Here is a 21,201-nt window from a genome sequence, read left to right as displayed (position 1 = left end):
TGAATTAAAAGCATATCCTATTTAGATGAATGTCCAGAATAATTAAGAGAGATGCTAGGACAGTAATAAAGAACATTTGATACTGTGACAAGTAAGGCTCATTTCAAATGAAATCACTTGCCCTAATATCCTGATAGTGAAAATTTCGTGTAAGAATGTACATAATAAAAGAGGCTTGCAATAATTGTTCCACAATTTTTTATCCAAATTTTAGTTAGGAGACCATTTTGAGATGTGGGTCCTTTTTACCACGTGGCATCCGAAACAAGATGAGTTATAAGTTTGTCACCACTACACTAGAAGTTACTGGCATTTTCTATGACCTGTCAAAAGCCTTTGACTGTGTGAACCACAGCATTCTTTTAAGTAAATTAGAATATTATGATGTCACCGGAAATGCTGCAAAATGGTTCGAGCCTTGCTTATCTAAAAGGAAACAAAGGGTGTTGTTGCAAAATACCTGTGCAGTAAGCATTCAGTCTTCATCTGAATAGGAATCAATTACATATGTGTTCCTCAAAGTTCCATCTTGGGTCCACTGCTTTTTCTTGTATATATCAATGACCTCTTGTCTGTTACATTGTCAGAAGCCAAATTTGTTTTGTTTGCAGATGATACAAACATTGCAATAAGTAGCAAGTTGAGTACTGATTTAGAAAAGCTAATGACATTAATAAATAGTTTAAAGCTAATTCACTGTCATTAAACTTTGAGAACACCCACTATATGCAGTTCAGAACCTGTAAGGGATTGTCTTCCCCCATGTGTATAACATATGAAGACATGCAGATCAAAGGGATTGACAGTGTTAAATTTCTGGGTTTACAACTTGATAATAAATTCAGTGTGGAAGGGCATATCACAGAATTCCTGAAGTGCCTAAACAAGTCTGTTTTTGGAGTGAGAATGATGTCAGATGCACGAGATATAACTATAAAAAAACTTGCATACTTTGCTTATTTTCATTCTTTTATGTCATATGAGATCATATTCTGGGGTAACTCATTTTCATTCTTTTATGTCATATGAGATCATATTCTGGGGTAACTCATCAAACCGAGCAGAAGTTTTTAGCATGCAAAAGCGTGCAATAAGAATCATTTGTTGTGTAAATTCCAGAATATGATGCAGAAACCTGTTCAAAGAACTTTGTATTCTAACCACTGCTTCTCAGTATATTTATTCCCTAATGGAATTGATGCACGTAATATATCTCTATTTCCAACCAATAGCTCAATACATAATATCAATATTAGGGATAAGAACTACATAAAGACCTAAAATCATTTACCTTGGTCCAAAAAGGGGTCCAATATTCAGGAACACACATTTTTAATAAATTGTCGGCAACAACTATAAACTTGGTTTCAGATAAAGCATGGTTTTAACAGAGTTTGAAACACTTTTTGATAGGCAACTCCCTCTACTCTATAGATGAATATCTTAACAGAGACTGTTAAGCAAGCTTAAGTAAAAATGTCTGTTAGATTTCAGTTTTGACAGCACTTGGTCACAACAGTCCAGATTAGGTATTTTGTGTATGATACATTTATTAATAGTGCATAACAATGTTTCATTCTGACAGCGTGTTAATTCTGTAAATATTAGCTGTTCCAGTTTACCACAATTTATTCACCTATTTCGACATCTCCTGACACATGATACAGGTAGTAAGTATTATATTCAAATGTATCATGTTTTTATGTTACACTTTCTGACATGTTCCACAACGACAAGAATTCTCTCATTTTTTGGGTCTATAGAACAAAAACTGAAAAGAAAAACTATAACTTTTTTACTTATGAGCGAATTTTATTCAGTTCAGTGTCACTGGAAAAATAAAAGAAGCAACTATAACATGGGATTATAAAAAATGTTTAAACTTTGCACACAAACATCTATAAATCTGTAAAGAACGTTGTTTCAATTTTTTTCCAAATTTCAGGAATTTCCTCGCCAAAATCACAAGTTTCACCATTAATTTTTCTTTAACATAATGACTATTGTCTTTTGTTTGACGTAATGACTGTCGTACTTTTGAACGAACAAAATCAGAAGGGTATTTTCCTTTTCTTCTAGATCTCACACTTTTTCAGTAAAGCTGTAATGACTTGCCTCAAATAGCTGAACAATAATACATTTACAACATTGAAAAATTCAGTCTACCAGCAACACTTGCAGCCAACACAGGCCAAGGATGTGTGAGAGCTCTTTGTGCGTACATTCTTATCTCTAAAGGAGGACTTTTTTGGCTTTTGACTTTGTGCTTTTTATGTCAGCACCTCTTCTGTCTGGTAAGTTATTTTAAATGAAAGAGCTAGTTTTAGCAGGTAACATAAGTATGACTGCTGTGAATTGGCAACAGCTTTACAGTTGAACTTACTCTGAACTTGCTACAAGGAGATTTCTGCAGTGTCAGATAAAAATCTTATTTGTTCCCTAACCACATAAAGTAGTCATTAATTCTTTCTTGTTTCCACCTTACAGATTCATCATAATACATCTATGACTAATTGTGCCAGAAAAAGTTTAAATCATACAGTTCTTTCCTGTAACAAAAGAAATGTTCAATAGGTTGTGTGCCGGCATAGATGTGTTAGAAGAAGAAAAGGAGTAATAGCAAAGAGACTGATTTGACAGACATGTCAACTCTGAATCAAGCTGGTACTGAATTATTGAAGGTAAGAGGTACATGTGAAAATACTGACAATGTTTATTCTTCTCAACAAAGGCTATACTTAGGAACATTTGATGACAGATGAAGAATTTGCTGTGATCCTTTTAAAAAACATAGTAAAAAGACTGCCAAGAAATCCTGAGAAGTTGTTTCTTTAATCACTGTAAGAAATTATAAAAGTCTTGGATGTATCTCACATACCAAGCTTTGTATGACATTCTGTAAGACCATTTTATCTCCTCCATTACAGTGCGCAGCTTGCCAAGGATGGATGAATGAGAAGTTGAAGATACAGAATATACACCAAATCCATCTACAGCTCTTGAAAAACTTTGTGGAAGTCATGAATTACTTTAATGATTTTTGTTTATCAAAAGGACAGAAGACAGTAGTCCAAAATACATTTGATCCAAGTCTCATGCCGTAACATTGAAATTCCACTAAACGGCACCAGAAGTGCTACATGTTCCAGTGGAAAATGTAGTCTGAACAACATGGCAGTCCTGAATGCAAAGACTGTAATTGTTTAGTGCAAAAAAAACTTCAAGAGAAATTTAGCGGGAGTTGCATTAAAAGTATGGGGTAAACAAAAGCAAGCTGATAGTGGGAAACAGAATGAACTTCTGCTAATAAAAAAGACTATCGGTCCCTTCTGGAATGTACAAGACAAAAAGATTCATTTTGTATAATCTGAAAGATACCTATTTAGGTTTCAAAGAAAAATATCCCACTGATAAAATTTGTTTTACAAGGTTATGTGAACTTTGCCCGAAAGAATGTGTTACTGCAAATAGCCATTGACTGTACAATGTCTACCTATTTATCAACAATACTGGTGCATGCTGCATTTGTAAAAGAACCACACACTGAATTTCTAAAGCAACTTGTTTGCAATCTCGGAAATGAAGAGTGCATGCTACGTCACTGTTCTCTGGGTCCTGCAGAATATGAACTGCGAAATTTTTTACCTGGAGCTGGAATCCTTACAATATTTAATAAATGTTATTTTCAAGCAATGGATCCAGACTGACCGAGCTAATTAATGAAGACAGTTGATGAATTTGTTGAATATCATGTACACAAACCTCAAAACTAGACACATCTTTACATGTCAAAATCTCAGAGTCACTACTTAAAATCAAGCAAGGGATCACTCCCTGATGCTTCATGCATCATTATAGTGGATTTTGCATGGAAATTACACATGTTTGCTCCACGATGCTGCACAAAGATTTCACTAGCAGAACTTTTCAAGTCACCTTCAATCCTTGTGTTGTGTAACAGGAAACGGACGACTGTATTAAGAAAATGCCACTATGCTGTGAAAGTGATTATTTGCAGGATGATACAAACACTTCTATGTTTTCCAGAAAACCACTCTCAACTACATACTGGAACAAGTATCACACATCCAATATGTTATTTACTTCAGTGATGAAAGGTCTGCAGAAAAACTCCCCTCATGTTTTTTATGTTGAAAAGTATGATAACTGGCATCATGAGAAAGTAAAATTAAGATGGCAAAATTTGTAATTCTGGTGAAAAACCCTCTAGAAATGATTCTCATTACAGATTTGTAAATATTTGTATCTGCAATGTCAGTGTTTTGATAATTTTATATCAGAGTTGATCCTTTTATCTTTCCAATGACACCAAATTGAATAAAATTTATTCATAAATAAAGAAATTACAGTGTTAAAAACTTTAAACCCACCTCTACTACTGAAGCCAGTGTGTGAAAATGACCCTTATTTCAAAACTGTCTCCTGACTGCAGTTTTAATCAAAAAAATCTGGAAAAACTATGTCATCCCTCTTCAATTATATACTTTCTCATACCAATTTTTCAAAAACACCAGTCACATGAGGGCAACTATATTTCTTTACTTGGGATGATTTTTAAATTACATGAGCTGTAACAGTTCCATCCTTTGGAGTAAGAAGCACATTGTAAAAGGAAGTAAACCAGCAGATGAGTAAAAGTCAATTACACATGTGAAGTCTAGAGAAGTCACACTCCCCCCCCCCCCTTCTCTCTCTCTCTCTCACACACACACACACACACACACACACACACACACACACACACACAGAGAGAGAGAGAGAGAGAGAGAGAGAGAGAGAGAGAGAGAGAGAGAAATACAGTGTATCTCTCCTAAGAGTTGCCAGGCTCATTTTATCTGGAGTTTGGCAAATATCTGCAATTCCATTTTTGCGGTGTTCAAATGTAGGGAATCCAAACAAATACTGCTCATAGTACGTTGCATGTGACACATAGTGTCAATGGAAAGTGTCGGTTTGTATCTAGTTACAAACAAAATTATTTTTAAACCCAAATTTTATGTGGCCTTTCAATAGAGCAGTCCTAAATAGTCTAGTGCAATATCTGATTTGTCAATATGTATTAACAGAACAGTAAAACATGAAGAATAAACAGCAAATTCAGCAGCAACTCAGTAGAATTGCATGCTTGGCAGTAGCAGCCAGGGCGGTGCTGTTGTGGCTGGAGTACTGGTTAGTCACTGTGTTTTAGTATCCCTGTTAATACATATCATTAAAACAAATATCACGCTAGACTGACCTGCGTCACATGGAAGACATGGTGAGTGCTACTTGTTTGCACCGACTCCAGCTACACAACGCAAATCTGAAATTGCAAATCAGAGAAAATGCATCTGATGTCTCTTAGGAGACACATCCTGTATATATCTCCCCCCCCCCCTCCCCCCTTGGTCACTGGCTAATGGAGTTTTGGCATCTGGTAATTAGATGCTTTTATCATGTAGTTGTTCTCCTTTTTTATTTTTGTATCTGCAGTTCCAACTATGTTATATAAAATGCATAGGTCACCTGAAATTTATATTTGGGTGAAAATTATAATTCAGTGTTATGTTTATGAAACTATTACATTAAACTCTCTCACCTATAACTTAAACTTTGGTAGCAAAAAGGAATCTGATTTTCAATCAGCTAGTATGTCATAGCTTAGTTTAGGTATTCGCAAGGATCATATTTGTGCCAACTTGCTGTGACATGGAATACCAATAGTTTTGCAAATATTACACATTTTCTCCATAAAAATATGGCTACAGGCTGACAATTCATATCACTGGACATTTACTTTATTCTTAATCTACAACAGAGCTCTCACCAATACAAACGGATACTATTCATTCACATACTCATCTACAGAATAACAGAAATATACAAACGCATACTATTCATTCACATATTCATCTACCAAATAGCAGAAATATCATGTACAACTGATTTTAATTTCTTTTTCAAACTGTTTCCCTTGTCTGTTAACACCTTTAATTCACAAGATCACTTATCAACATTTTTATGACAGAGAATTAAAAAAAGTACAAAAATTATGATGAAAAAGTACAATTTCTGTCTAATTTTGCAAATGTGGATAAAATATGAAAAAAAAAAAAATACAAATTAAAGCAGACCTCTCTGTTCTAACAACTATCACATTCATACAGAAGCACAAGATACAAAACAAATGTCAGTATTAAAATTCAAATAAAGCAAAAGAAGTTCCTCAAAAATGCTGATCACTGGCCAAATGAAAAATAATGATTTAATCAGACTTAACTTAGAACCTTATAACCCATTGTCAGGTAAACCAAGGTTAAGGTAAGTTACGAACTGTAGCGTAAGATAATCTATACGAAGCAAGCACAACACAATGGTGCTAGTCGAACACAGGAAGAACATAGATCTAGGAGCCATTGTTATAGCAGTTGTAAATTGTTGTAGCTGTGTTCAGAAAGTAACACAGCCCGAAGTGCTGATAGAAAGCACTTGTGCTCAAAACATTATAGGCACTGAAAGCTGGCTAAAGCTCGAGATAAATTCAGACGAAATTTTTGTGAAGAGCACAAAGGTGTTCAGAAGGATAGGTTGGATACATTTGGCAGTGGCGTGTTTGCTGCTGTTACAAGAAGTTTGTTTTGTAGCAACATTGAAGTAGATAATCCCTTTCTAGTTAGCATGGGTCTAAGACATTTCTGGCAATCGCAACAGAATAATAATTGGATCCTTTTGCCAACCTCCCAACTCACTTAAATTACCAGACTCATAAAATGAGATGGGTGGTGACTTCAATTTATCATTGATACGTTGGGAAAGATACACATTTAAATACGGAAATACGCATAAAACATCATCTGAAATTGTGCTAAATGCATTCCGTGAAAATTATTTCTAGCAATTAGTTCAAGAGTCCATTTGAACAGTCAACGTACGTGGAAACACACTTGACCTCTTAGCAACAAATAATCCTGAGCTAATAACGAGCATCAAAGTGATTAGGGTTGTCGTAGTGAGACTGAATACCGTATCTCCCAAATCCACGAAAAATATATCTATAAAAATAAAAAAAATTGCTTTATTCCTTCCTGTGAGAGAATCTCCATTCCTTCCAAATTAACAATGTAAGAGTACACCAAATCTTCCAAATTAACAATGTAAGAGTAGAACAGATGTGGCTTGAATTCAAGGAAATAGTATCAACAGCAATTGAGAGATTTATACCAAATAAATTAACAAAAGACAGACCTGATCCCCCACGGTACAAAAAAAAACATGTCAGAACTCTGTAGAAGGAAAAACGAAAAAACCATGCCAAATTTAAACAAAATCAAAACCCCAAGATTGGCAATCTTTTGCAGAAGCTCGAAATTTAGTGGGGACTTCAATATAAGATGCTTATAATACTTTCCACAACAAAACTTTGTCTCAAACCTGGCAGAAAATCCAAAGAGATTCTGGTCATATGTAAAGTATTCTAGTGGCAAGGCGAAGCCAATGCCTTTCCTGTCCAATATCAATGGAAATACTACTGATGACAGTGCTGCTAAAGCAGAGTTACTAAACATAGCTTTCCGAAATTACTTCACTAAAGAAAACGAAGTAAATATTCCACAACTCAAATCAAGAACAGCTGCCAACATGAGTAACTTAGAAGTAGATATCCTCAGTATAGAGAAGAAACTTACATCACTTGATAAAAGCAAGTCTTCCAGTCCAGACAGTATTTCAATTAGGTTCAGAGTATGCTGATGCAATAGCTCCATACTTAACACTCATATACAACCCCTCGCTTGACGAAATATCTGTACCCAAATACTGGAAAGTTGCACAGGTCACACCAACATTCATGAAAGGTCGTAGGAGTAATCCCTACATTACAGGCCCATATCATTAACATCAATGTGCAGCAGGATTTTGGAACATGTATTGTGTTCAAACACTATGAATTACCTCGAAGAGGAGAATGGTCTATTGCCACATAGTTAACACATATTTAGAAAACATTGTTCTTGTGAAACGCAACTATCTCTTTACTCACACCAAGTGTTGAGTGTTATCAACAAGGTATTTCAAATTGATTCGGTATTTCTAGAAAGTTGGAATGCCATCTTGGTTATGCGACTGAGTTCATGATTTCCTGTCACAGAGGTCACAGTTCATTGTAACTGACAGAAAGTCACCAAGTAAAACAGAATTGTTGTAGGCCCTCATCAGTTCCTTATCTATATAAATGATTTAGGAGACAATCAAGCAGCCATCTTAGGTTGTTTGTAGATGATGCTGTCGTTTACTGTCTAGCAAAGTCATCAGAAGATCAAAACCAATCGTAAAACAATTTACATAAGATACTTGTGTGGTGTGAAAACTGCCAACTGATGATACGCAATGAAAAGTGAGAGTTCATCCAATTAGTGCTAAAAGGAATCTCTTGAACTTCAGCCACAAGATAAAATCAATAAATACCTAGCAATTACAATTACAAACAGCTTAAATTATAAAGAACACACAGAAAACATTATGGGGAAGGCAAATCAAAGACTGTCTTTTGTTGGCAGAAAACTTAGAAGATGCAACAGATCTACTAAAGAGACTGCCTACACTACACTTGTCCTTCTTTTGGAGTAATGCTGTGCAGTGTGGGTTCTGTATGTTTTGTATTATAGAAATACGGGAGGATTTGGAGTGAAAATCATTAAAACAAAGGCATTTTTTTCATTGAAGTGGCATCTTCTCCTGAAACTTCTATCACCAACTTTCTCGTCCGAATGTAAAAATATTTTACTGACACCAACCTATATAGGGAGAACAGAACAACCTACATGTTCATTTTTGCCACACACTGTTCGAGAGTGGAGTAGCAGAGCTTTAGTATGAAGGTGGCTTCATGAATGCTTTGCCAGGCACTTACGTGTGATTTTCAGAGCAGCAATGTAGATGTAGATGCAGAATGATGGTGAGATCCATGAGGAAAGAAACCTTGCACTACAGGACACTGTCCTATCTAGAGGCAAGTTAAAGTACTTAATCTTGTCACGGTAGTCAGCAGTAGGAACTTCTCATCCCCAACAATTAATGACACAACTTACCCATAACTCTTTGCGTCAACAACAAGTTTTAGTATAAATGAGGCCATGCCATGTGTGGACTCTCACAAACATCCTTAGCTGCTGCCTGTGATTTCATTTCTCTGAATTCTCATGTGCTCTGACACCCAGGAGAATTGTTGCTTCTATTATCCCTTTCCACAAAAAAATAAACGGAGTCCCACTGCAACTGGTTTCAAAGTCTTCATTCAGCGCATGTCAGTGCTGGTTGCCCACATCCCCAATCCTTCATACAGAGTACTCCATCCTACATAAGACATCAACCATTCCCTGTCATGTCTCAAATCCATTCCCCTCTAGCTCCCACATGGAACACTCCTACAGACATCGTCTCTCAGCATTAGAACAATACCTCTTCTACCAGCCAAATGGAAGTCTTCGTAAAATCTCATTTATTGTCACAGGTGTGTGTTATTTGGAGACAACCTTCTACACATTTTTCTTCCTCCCCCCCCCCCCCTTCCGTGGTCACTCATGCAAATGTAATCACCATACAAGAAGAAGAATAATGCAGATACTAAAATTTATTCTTTTACTTCTAAGTTAGATGTAGAAATCAAGGTACTAACACCCATTTGTGTTTTTGTATACACAACACACAGCACCAATGTCATCTACCCACTGTTTAATAAATTCAGTGGGATATGTTTGTGATAGTGACACACAGATTGTGCATAGGAATGATTATGTATGTAACTACACAGGCATTACAGACTAATTTTACTATTAATTTAGTCACTGTTTTATTTCTGAAGGGCTCTCTCTCTCTCTCTCTCTCTCTCTCTCTCTCTCTCTCTCTCTCTCTCTCTCTCTCTCTCTCTCCCCCCCCCCCCCTCTCTCTCTCTCTCGATATTGCCCTTAGAGATAACATGTATTGCTCCTTCTCTCATTAACAATCATAAATAATTGTACGGTTTTGTAAAACATTAATGGAAACAATAATTTAGGTAAGTTTCTGCATAATTAATTACTCTGTGACAGATTAATACACATACATGTTAGAGGAAAAGTACTGTTTCTTTTTGAATTATGTGTTAATGAAACGAAGAAAAGAAATAACACACACACACACACACACACACACACACACTTTGATTCAAATAATGTTGCTATCCTATGCACCATAATCACAAACTGCACAACAACTCAACAAATTCAGTATATTTAAGAAGTTTTTTTTTTATTATTGTGTTAAAATTGAGGTATTAATTCATGAACAACATTGAATTCTTAGCTGTTTTATGAGGGTCTTACTCGCATTGCACACTCATGATCACAACAGCTGTACTCACTTTCTAGCAAACTACTGTAGTTACTGTAAGTTGAATTATCAGACTGAAAGTGCTGATATTGATTATTTTTTTATGATTTTGGTGAAAACAGTGAACTATTTCAGTGCATCCAGTAGTTTGCACAGCACTCATATGCTCTTCTAATGTCTTTTAAGTGCTGTTTTTTTTTTTTTTTTTTTTTTTTTTTTTTTTTTTTTTTTTTTTTTTTTTTTTTTCTGAGTGGGTGTTGCTCAAAATGCAATCAATGTTTTAAGAGTCAGCTTAATGAATTGAAACAACATATAACAACTCATTTTGTTGGTACTCAGACTAGTACTATACATATAATTCGTTGTTTAAGGCACCAATTTTTTTAAAAAAGTCTTATGTGCTGGTGACCATCAGATTCTTCTTTGTCCTCTACTGTTTCAAAATTGTGGAGTTTGCACAGATTGTGAAGTTTCAGTAATATGAGTGGGAGTTCACACTAAGCAACTTCATCTTTACCCATAATTATTTCATCTTTGAGGTAAAACCTAAAAACAAATCAAACAAATTAGGTGAATTGCTATGGGAACCAGAGTGACCCTGCACTATGCCAACATTTACCTTGACTGCATAAAAAAGGTATTCCTCAGGACATAGAAGCCAGGCCTCCTGGCTTGGTACTGATCCACTGATGTCTTTGTAATGTGAACTACTCAATTTCTTGCAGCAGCTTCATTAATCTTTCCAATTCAAATTCAATTGGCCCTTTTCTCAATCCAAAGCCACCTTCTTCAGCACTGACCTCTATCTCACTGAAGCCTTGATCCAAATCTAGTTCACATCAAGCCAATCAATAAGTAACAATGCTTACAAATGCATCCCTTGCACATCAAATACTTCCTACCCTACAGCCTTGGTATATGCGACAAATGTAGCTTTGTAGCATCATGTTCCACCACTGAATCCCTGAAAGCTTACACTAACAACATGTCCTAAGCTTTTCTCTCCCAAAACTTCACCACTGGTCTCATTCATAAACAAATCTCCTGGGTATTATCCTCCTTTCACCCTCTAAACAGCATTAACTTCCAAAAACATCAAAAGCACCCACCTCGTCAACCAGTACCACCTAGGCCTCTAAATGTCTCAATCCATTGCTCTGCCAAAGCTAAATGACTTTCTTAACCCAAGCCCGGCAATAAGATTTTCTCCCCTTGATATCTTCCCCACACCACCCACTGTCACCTTTCATTACCCTTCCAACTTTCGTAACATCCTAGTCAAACCATAGATATTCTTCAAGCATTATCCCTATCGCAAGGTTCATATCCTGCAATAGTTCCTGGCAGAAAACTTCCAGTCTACCCATTTATTACCATCTACTCCCCAGTCCCATCACTGGTAGAGTCCACAATATCAGAGGCAGAACAACTTTTAGAACCACACATGTGGTTTACAAAACCACTTACTTGTGTCCATGGCACAACATTTTATGTAGTAATCACCACCACTAAACTGGCTGAGTGCATAAATGAGCACTGAAGACTTTGGCTTGTGGACACCCACTATACAGTTGCTGAACATGTTCTAAAGCATGAAACAAGGGACCTGAGAGATTGCTACACCACATGGGTTGTCTGAATCTCCAACCTGAAACTGATTTTCACGAACTCCAGAGATGGGTAGTTGCCCCCAATAGCACTTTTTTGTTTCAATAAAAAGATAGACAAGCATAAGGTCAACTATTCTGCTAAACTGTGAATTCAGAAACACAATTCATACAGAATCAAAACCATCAAACCTTAGGCTAGGTGTCCACTGGCTGCACTAATACATGACAGACTACTGCATGTTGTCATGTGTCACATTATCACATGACAACACAGTGTAGTTTGCTCATGATGTCATCCGAGCAAATCAGCACAGTTTGCCTTTTGGCTTGTAAGATTGTCAGGTCTTTCTCCGACTTACTTTTTATATATTCACAGGATACACCACAGTTTGGTAGACAAATAAATAGAAGACAGAAGTAACAATGGGTGAATGATGTCAGTGAGCGGGCTGCCCATATGGTAGAAACTCGCAGTTGCCCACTGTGGTCAGCTATGCTCAGAGCGCAGGCAGGAAACAACAATCTAGGTGTCAAATTGCACTTCTCGTGAATGAGTCTGCTGCAGTGCAGTAAACATGAGTAGCAGTTCTGAAAATGATCAACTGTTATGTGCGCTGGCTTTGAGCAAGACTTTTTCATCAGTTACTTTCGAATGTCTCACGAACAATTCAAAACATTACATGAGCTTATTCAATCAAAAATCTCAAAAACTGAAACGAACTGGGAGAAGCCCATAGGTACACAGAAAATGTCAGTTTGTCTGAGGTAGGCACAGTATTTATGATGTTAATTGCTTCTTCGTCGCTGCTTGTCAGAACATTATTTATAACAGAATATTATTTACAATAGTAGCTAATTACTTTATTATTTACCATCGCTACAAATTTTCAAAACTTCTAATAATCATAAGAAATGGAGCTATGTAAATGAAATATAAACTTAAATATACTGTGAGACTGTACATTCCGGAATTGCCTATGAGAAACTTAAACAAAGAAAGCAGTGTGCAAGCGTCCTGTTGTAACACTGGCAGCCAAATCAGTGGGTGCTGTGACAGTCAGAAGAGCATGGTTTGACAGTTATTGGCCATGCTAGGCTGGACGAGCTTTGCAGTGTGGCCAACAAGTGGCACACGTTTGGCGCACGACGATTGATGGAGCTCAAAAGTATGGGAAATCCTGACTGCAGGTAAACTAGCCTGATGCTCCGCACACGCGGTGGGGAAACCCCGAGCTTTTGAACGAACTGCACAAGGTAGCCGCCATGGCCGAACAAGTGGCACAAGTTTGGCGCACGACAATTGATGGAGCTCAAAAGTATGGGAAATCCTGACTGCAGGTAAACTAGCCTGACGCTCTGCACACGCGGTGGGGAAACCCCGAGCTTTTGAACGAACTACACAAGGTAGCCGCCATGGCCGTGGTTTCAAAGACACAAGTTAGACGAGTGCTTGAGTGAAGACATGCCCTCGATACAAGAATTAGTTTAGAAGATATTTAAAAATTAATAACTCCCTTAATGCGTTACGTGATTCAGACAAGCATAGTGTCAATGGATACGGCTCAGTGAGCACTCTCAAACTCTTGTAATCGATTTTCCGTGAATATTTCATATTTCAAACTACAGGCCGAATGCATATTCCGCTAAAATGTGAGTTCTCTGGCAAATAAAACACATAACAGTAAAAGTAGTGGAAGCATTAGTCAATAGAGGTAATGTGGGATGTATGAATGTAATCAGTTAAACTGTTCAATATTTATTAGTGATGTAATGACACAAGGGTCATTCCATGTCAATTCAACCAATTTGAAAAAATGTTCCAGCTGATAGTCTCAGATTTGGCTGAAATTTAGCACACCAATGCTACCAAGTGTGGAACACTCACGTACAAAATTTTAAGTTCCCCTGCCAATTAGTTCCAGAATTATGGCTTGTGAAAGAAGGTGGCGTGACCCAGAAATTGCAACCCGCATCTGGCAATTTATCTTCAGACCCAACTTCAGGTCTTATTAACTTCGGAACTATTCCGCACAGTCCAGTGAAATTTTTACAACCCAGTAACATCCACTTAGAGAACACACTATGAACCAAAACACCAACAACATATTTCTGATGAGGGAAAATAAAAAATTCAAAAATGTGATTAAAAAATGTAATATGTTAAAAGGTACATATTGTAGGTGCCCTCTATGCCAAATATAATTCACTCAAAAAGGGTAATTTGTGTGTGTGTGTGTGTGTGTGTGTGTGTGTGTGTGTGTGTGTGTGTCAAGCTGAATGTGGCCTAAACACACACGGAACTCATTTTGCCCATATCAGTCACACAAACATAGTTACATGCACACAACAATTTGAAAAAATACCTGAAAAACATGGATTTTCTAAGTGTGGTAGCACAAAAGGGACAAGTGAAATCCAAGCCAAATTTCAAACACTGCATAAGTAGACCATAATGATATATATCTCAAAATTTCAGCATGTTATTGCAAGACATTTGTGTGCAATGGAAGTTGACAGATGTATTTTGTGATGTGGCCATTGTTCCACAACACAATTTTGTAAAAACATATCGTAAACTCCAGAATGAGATTTTCACTCTGCAGCGGAGTGTGCGCTGATACGAAACTTCCTGGCAGATTAAAGCTGTGTGTCCGACCGAGACTCGAACTCGGGACCTTTGCCTTTCGCGGGCAAGTACTCTACTAACTGAGCTACCCAAGCACGACTCACGCCCCGTCCCCACAGCTTTACTTCTGCCAGTACCTCGTCTCCTACCTTCCAAACTTTACAGAAGCTCTCCTGCGAACCTTGCACAACTAGCACTCCTGAAAGAAAGGATATTGTGGAGACATGGCTTAGCCACAGCCTGAGGGATGTTTCCATAATGAGATTTTCACTCTGCAGCGGAGTGTGCGCTGATATGAAACTTGGCTAAGCCATGTCTCCACAATATCCTTTCTTTCAGGAGTGCTAGTTCTGCAAGGTTTGCAGGAGAGCTTCTGTAAAGTTTGGAAGGTAGGAGACGAGGAACTGGAAGAAGTAAAGCTGTGGGGACGGGGCGTGAGTCGTGCTTGTGTAGCTCAGTTGGTAGAACACTTGCCCCGCGTAAGGCAAAGGTCCCGAGTTTGAGTCTCGGTCCGGCACACAGTTTTAATCCGCCAGGAAATTTCATATCGTAAACTGTTCTGCCTCTTCTTAGCCTCTCCCACAACTGTTTAATCACTAAGCAACAACATATAGACAGATTAACACAACCTATCATTAATGTTTACTGCACCTTAACTGCTAAAAACCGGTCGATTGTGCTTCAAACAGAAGTTCTCCCACACTTTAGCTACTGTTCTGTACACTGAGTGGCAAATTTTCGCACCTATAAACATCGCGACAAACTAAATTACATTCTAGAAGATAGGTTAACTCCCAGCAAAAAACTTTCTCATCATCATTGTCTGGTTGCAGATGACAAGCTACCTGTAGTAATTAACACACAAGTGTCCCAGAAAATTCATGCACACCAAATGTAAAGGCATTTACAAAAAGAAACGATCTGTCGTTTGAACTAAAGATGCACATAATTTCATAATCAGTTAACGAAAATGTTCACATTGCAGAATAAATAAGGATGAAAACCCACAGATGATAGCACAGTGGTGCTGAAACATGTTTGGGTACTAAGAAAAAATGGCGTTTTGTGTAACTGGAGGACCTCACATCCAACAATTTTTAACTGCAAACACAGCCAACACAACGAGCTGCAAATCAAAATGATGAACTAAACTTATAATCTATATATGTTTTCCAAAGTTGGGGATACTTGAATTTGGCTCACGTCCAGTGTGAGCCTAAGTTTATCAGCAACCATTACCTCAGAACACACTTAGGTTTTGGTGCTCAGATGGAGCAGAGCTGTCATATTGCAGCTGGAAGTTGCTTCATGTGTGTAACTGAAATATTTTCTACGTATTTCGTTGGTATTTGTACAAGTTTATCTGCCAGGAAGTTTCATATCAGCGCACACTCCGCTGCAGAGTGAAAATATCTCATTCTGGAAACATCCCCCAGGCTGTGGCAAAGCCATGTCTCCGCAATATCCTTTCTTTCAGGAGTGCTAGTTCTGCAAGGTTCGCAGGAGAGCTTCTGTGAAGTTTGGAAGGTAGGAGACGAGATACTGGCAGAAGTAAAGCTGTGAGTACTGGCCGTGAGTCATGCTTCGGTAGCTCAGATGGTAGAGCACTTACCCGCGAAAGGCAAAGGGCCCGAGTTCGAGTCTCGGTCGGGCACATAGTTTTAATCTGCCAGGAAGTTTCATATCAGCGCACACTCCGCTGCAGAGTGAAATTCTCATTCTGTAATCTTCATTGTTGTTGCATCAAACAACCCACAATAATACCAACCTGTGTGTTATTAATAAAACTTCCCTCTTATTAAAACATTCTTTCCCTGTAAATATTACAGTAATTACATTGCAATTGTCAACACTCTGTACAAATAAGAATGAGCTTACAAGTTGTCTACACTGAAACAAACTCCTGCCTTCTCATATATTTCTCTGAAGGTAGGAAAGTCACTGGAAAATTTCCCTGGTCACAATATTGCAGAGCATTTGATGATCCAGTAAAATCAGTTATTTGGGTGACAGGAGGACTGCAGGGAATAGCTACAGAGACATTTCACAGTTAAATATCCTGAGTTCATTCTCTCCAATTAACTGTGCCAGTTGCATTTTAAAATGAGTTTAAGGTCCAGCTGGAGCTTCTCTCCTTTTAGAGCTGTTGGTGTGATGATAATTTATGACTCCAACTGCCTGATAAACCAGCAAATGCTTTTTCCAACATGCATAGTGTGGTTTTGCTTATGCTGTGAGAGACGTAATTTCTCACATATTTCTTTAGTAATAAGTCCTGAAGTAGCAATACAGGTATTCACACTTGTTGTTTACAGCTTAAACTACACATCAGCACCATCAGTTTGAGCAAACACATTATTTAAAATGAACTGTAATTTAAAATCACAATATCCATCTGAACTGCATATTACTTCAAAGTAAGTGATTTATTCATTGATATTACATATACAACAAACTCAAACAAAATGTTTACAAAAGAAGTCATTCAAAAGTAATGTAAATCTGAACTTGTAAAAACGACACTTCTACTGAGGATTAAATTCACTGTAGCGCAAACCCATAGTATCTTGTCTGTAGTGATGTATCCAGAAGACACGAAAGTTTCAGATGAATGTTACTGAAAGAAGATCTCTTGCTCTTGCTCCCTTACAAGGACAGTCAATAGTTTTCATGCAGATGAACCTTGCACAGAAGTGGCAACATACCCATCAAAATTGATAACCACTATCTTCACTCTTTGCAGCTTGTTTTTTCAATCTCTGGTAATTTCTCATGATTTAGCTTCTGAACATTATTGCTGCACAAGCACTTCAAACTTTTCTCTCACATATTAGGCGTTGCCTGTGTTTCAGGTTGTGATCAGCAGTAAGTGGGTAGGCTGAGCACACTTGGCATGTTTTTAACGCACCTAAATGTTTTAGAAGTTTACATTATATAATGTAAAATCTTCAATTATTATCTCACAAAATGTTTAAATATACAATTAATTAATTTGTAAAAAGGTTGTGCATTAAAAACTTTGCTCCACTACTTAAGTGCAACATGGGTGGCCATACAGCTCAAAAGACACTCCACACCCAGTGGCACCTTGCAATTTTTCATATTGTTGTGCACTACCTGTGCAATCAGGTGTCCAGCTGATGCATACAAAGAACGAAAATTTGCATGTTGTGATTCCTCATTCCTTTTGGCAGAACAGTTCGTCTTCATTACATCAAGGTCACTGGTGGGTACTTCACATGAAGCAACCCATCAAACCTCATCATCCTTGGCAGGGAATGGATGCTCAGATTGAGCAAATGGCATGTCATTACAAATTTCTGTGAACAATCAGTCAGCTCCACTGTGGCGCTCTTTTGGGTGGCCACATCAGTCCGAAGTATGGCAATGCATTCATATGAATTTTGTACGTCCATTCTGGAACACGCGTTGTTGGTTTGTGATAGACACTAAAAGTTTCCTCATATGTCACCATGACATCCACCACTACTGCAAATTTGGTATCAGCTTTTTCTACTATTTTTTGTTTTGAAGGTCTTCTGGAGGTCACTGTCTTGGATAATGGACAATTCAGGTCACCTGATTTCCGACAGTTTTTTGTTACCAATAGCATACATCATGTAATAATTTCACCTTTTCACCCCCAGTCCAACAGTGAAGCTGAACGGTTCGCTTGAACGTTCATAAGTGACATGCAGAAATCCATGCCTCCCACACACAGCAGCAAGTTTTGAAAATTTTTCTGTCCTCCTCCTGCTCCTTGCCATGTGACGACAAGTCGCCAGCAGTAATGCTACATGGTCATAGACATTGAACATTGTTGCATCTTCTGCCACATCAGACAAAATTTCAGCTGTAATATGAAGTCTCCTATACAGTTTTCTGAGAAAAATATGGTTGTGAGCACAGACTCATTACCAAAGCCATCAGACTCATTACCAAAGCCATCACATTTTGTTCATGTTTCTGCAACATAATGTTTGTCCACTGACTCAGCACATCGGAGGGGTCAACACCAGCGGTCACTTCTGTCTCTCTGCCAGCTCAGGCCGCCCATCGCAGTGCAGTGCCCATGGAGGTTGATGTCCCACCACTGCAGCGAATGTCACTCATCCTGCAGCCTGAACTGATGCCCGTGAATGTGGCGCCCCTGGAAGGTTATCATGCCACTCCAAACAATCCCTTTGCTGTTCAACTGACCATACTGCTCAACCAACCATAGCATGCAGGTATGCATCCTGTGGCCAGTTTTTTAACACCTGTTCTTAGTAAATCACAAGTTGGATAATGGAGTGTGGATGGAGATCTGTCAATGGCTACAGTTCCACTCCCCATTTCCTCAACTGTGACAGCATTCAGTCCTCCCAACCCCCCCCCCCTCTCTCTCTCTCTCTCCACACTGTCATTACGTGCATCTGCCCTACACAATGACAGTGTGGAGTTTTGGGGGCGAGAGGGGGGGGGGGAGGGTAATTTTCTCATCTGTCACCACATGCTTTCTTTGGGATTGGAATAATTATATTCTTGACGTCTGAGGTTATTTTGCCTGTCTCATACATCTTGCTCACCAGATGGTAGAGTTTGCCAGAGCTGGCTCTCCCAAGGCTATCAGTAGTTCTAATGAGATGTTGTCTACTCCCAGGACCTTGTTTCGACTTAGGTCTTTCAGTGCTCTGTCAAACTCTTCATGCAGTATCATATCTCCCATTTCATCTTGATCTACATTCTCTCTCATTTCCATAATATTTCCCTCAAGTACACCGCCCTTGAATAGATCCTCTATATACTCCTTCCACCTTTCCCTTCTTTGCTTGCAACTGGTTTTCCATCTGAGCTATTGATGTTCATACAAGTGGTTCTCTTTCCTCCAAAGGTCTCTCTAATTTTCCTGTAGTAGGCAGTATCTATCCCACCTCTAGTGACATATGCCTCTACATTCTTACATTTGTCCTCCAGCCATCCCTGCTTATCGATTTTGCACTTCCTGTCAATCTCATTTTTGAGACGTTTGTATTTCTTTTTGCCTGCTTCATTTACTGCATTTTTATATTTCCTCCTTTCATCAATTAAATTCAATATCTCTTCTGTTACCCAAGGATTTCTACTAGCCCTCGTCTTTTCACCTACTTGATCCTCTGCTGCCTTCCCTATTTCATCTCTCAAAGCTACCCATCCTTCTTCTACTTTATTTCTTTCTCCTGTTCTTGTCCATTGTTCCCTACTGCTCTCTCTGAAACTCTCTACAACCTCCGGTTGTTTCAGTTTATCCAGGTCCCATCTCTTAAAATTCCCACCTTTTTAAATGTCTTACAAACACTATGAGAGTCATTTTTCAAGTAAATTTGTCAGTATCAAGTGATACTATAATAATCAGAGACAGTTATAAATACTTAGAACATTCTGGTGATAATGGATTGTGCAGTTACGTAAATCTTCGTGTCTATATTGTAAGGAAGTAAACTAATATTTTATACATTTAAGTTCCCCTCAATCACCTCCCATAGCAAACCAAAGAACCCACCCTTGTGATGGCAAGTGTATTTTTATACCGCACAACAGCATCTGAATATCATTCACGAGTAAAAGATCTCCATTACTGGTAAACTGCTCTTCACTGCAACAGGTTTAGCTCTAGTCAACCTATTCCTTACATCTTTACTGTCGGAAGTACTGCTTTGCATTTCATAATTAATGCTGCCTTGGTGCTGCTTGGATTGATGGTGTCCATCAGAAAGACCATCTGATTGAAGAAAGGCCACTGTTTAGATGTTTTCATACCTGATCCAGATGTACTATCACTACATTCTTCCTTTCTCTCCAAAAACAATCCCTCCGACTTCACCATCTTTTCTTCACTTCAGCAACAACAACAAAATGATAAAAATATTGTGATGTATGCTACTTATGTCAGTGATACCAGGAACTCTTAACCATTTTATAATTCCATCTCATGTCTGACATGTTAGATTCTCAAGTGGCTTAAAAGTCTTCTATGAAATTTGGTTGTTGGAAATAAGTAATGAATATAATTTTTGTATACATTCCAAATTTTGAAGTATGTCTGTCTATCAGTCAAGTCTTATGTTTTTATGAAATCAATGAACACAACTGAGTACTTTCTTCCTGCGATTGTTATTCTCAGAATACTATGGAGATAAAAGATTTCTTTAAGAAATGATCTCAATTTTCTGAAATCTTCCCAGTATTAACCTATTTCACGACTAAAATTTTTTCCTAATATGTTTCATTAGGCATTTGAAAGTAATTTATAAGAAACAGGTTGCCAGATAAATTTGCTGATAAAGGTTGAACTGATTGTGCCACCTTTCTTAGAATGGGTGTAGGAGTAGAAATTTTCAATCTGCAAAGATTTCTTTATTTTTTAACATACATTACAGGTCACACAAAATAACATTTTTTTATTTCCAAAAAGTCTAATGTCCATTTTTATTTCCAGAAAGTCTAATGTCCACTGAGTTCATAAATTTGCGACAAAGCATGATTTTTCATGACAACGCATGAGTAAAACAAATACGTGTTGAGTAACTGGGGTGCTACCAGTACAAAAAAACCAGTTGTGCACTATCACGTGACCATGCA

General features: G+C 37.8%; 1 protein-coding gene across 3 annotated transcripts in view; it reads right to left on the bottom strand.

The window, feature by feature from the left end:
* LOC124617258 overlaps positions 1-21,201 on the bottom strand; it is a 303,970-nt gene that overhangs the window by 274,321 nt on the left and 8,448 nt on the right. The window lies entirely within an intron of this gene.

Source organism: Schistocerca americana, chromosome 1 (assembly GCF_021461395.2).
Source record: "Schistocerca americana isolate TAMUIC-IGC-003095 chromosome 1, iqSchAmer2.1, whole genome shotgun sequence".
In the NCBI taxonomy this organism is placed as follows: domain Eukaryota; kingdom Metazoa; phylum Arthropoda; class Insecta; order Orthoptera; family Acrididae; genus Schistocerca; species Schistocerca americana.
The sequence above is the reverse complement of the archived record's forward strand: the minus strand, read 5'-3'. Positions and strand labels throughout refer to the sequence as shown.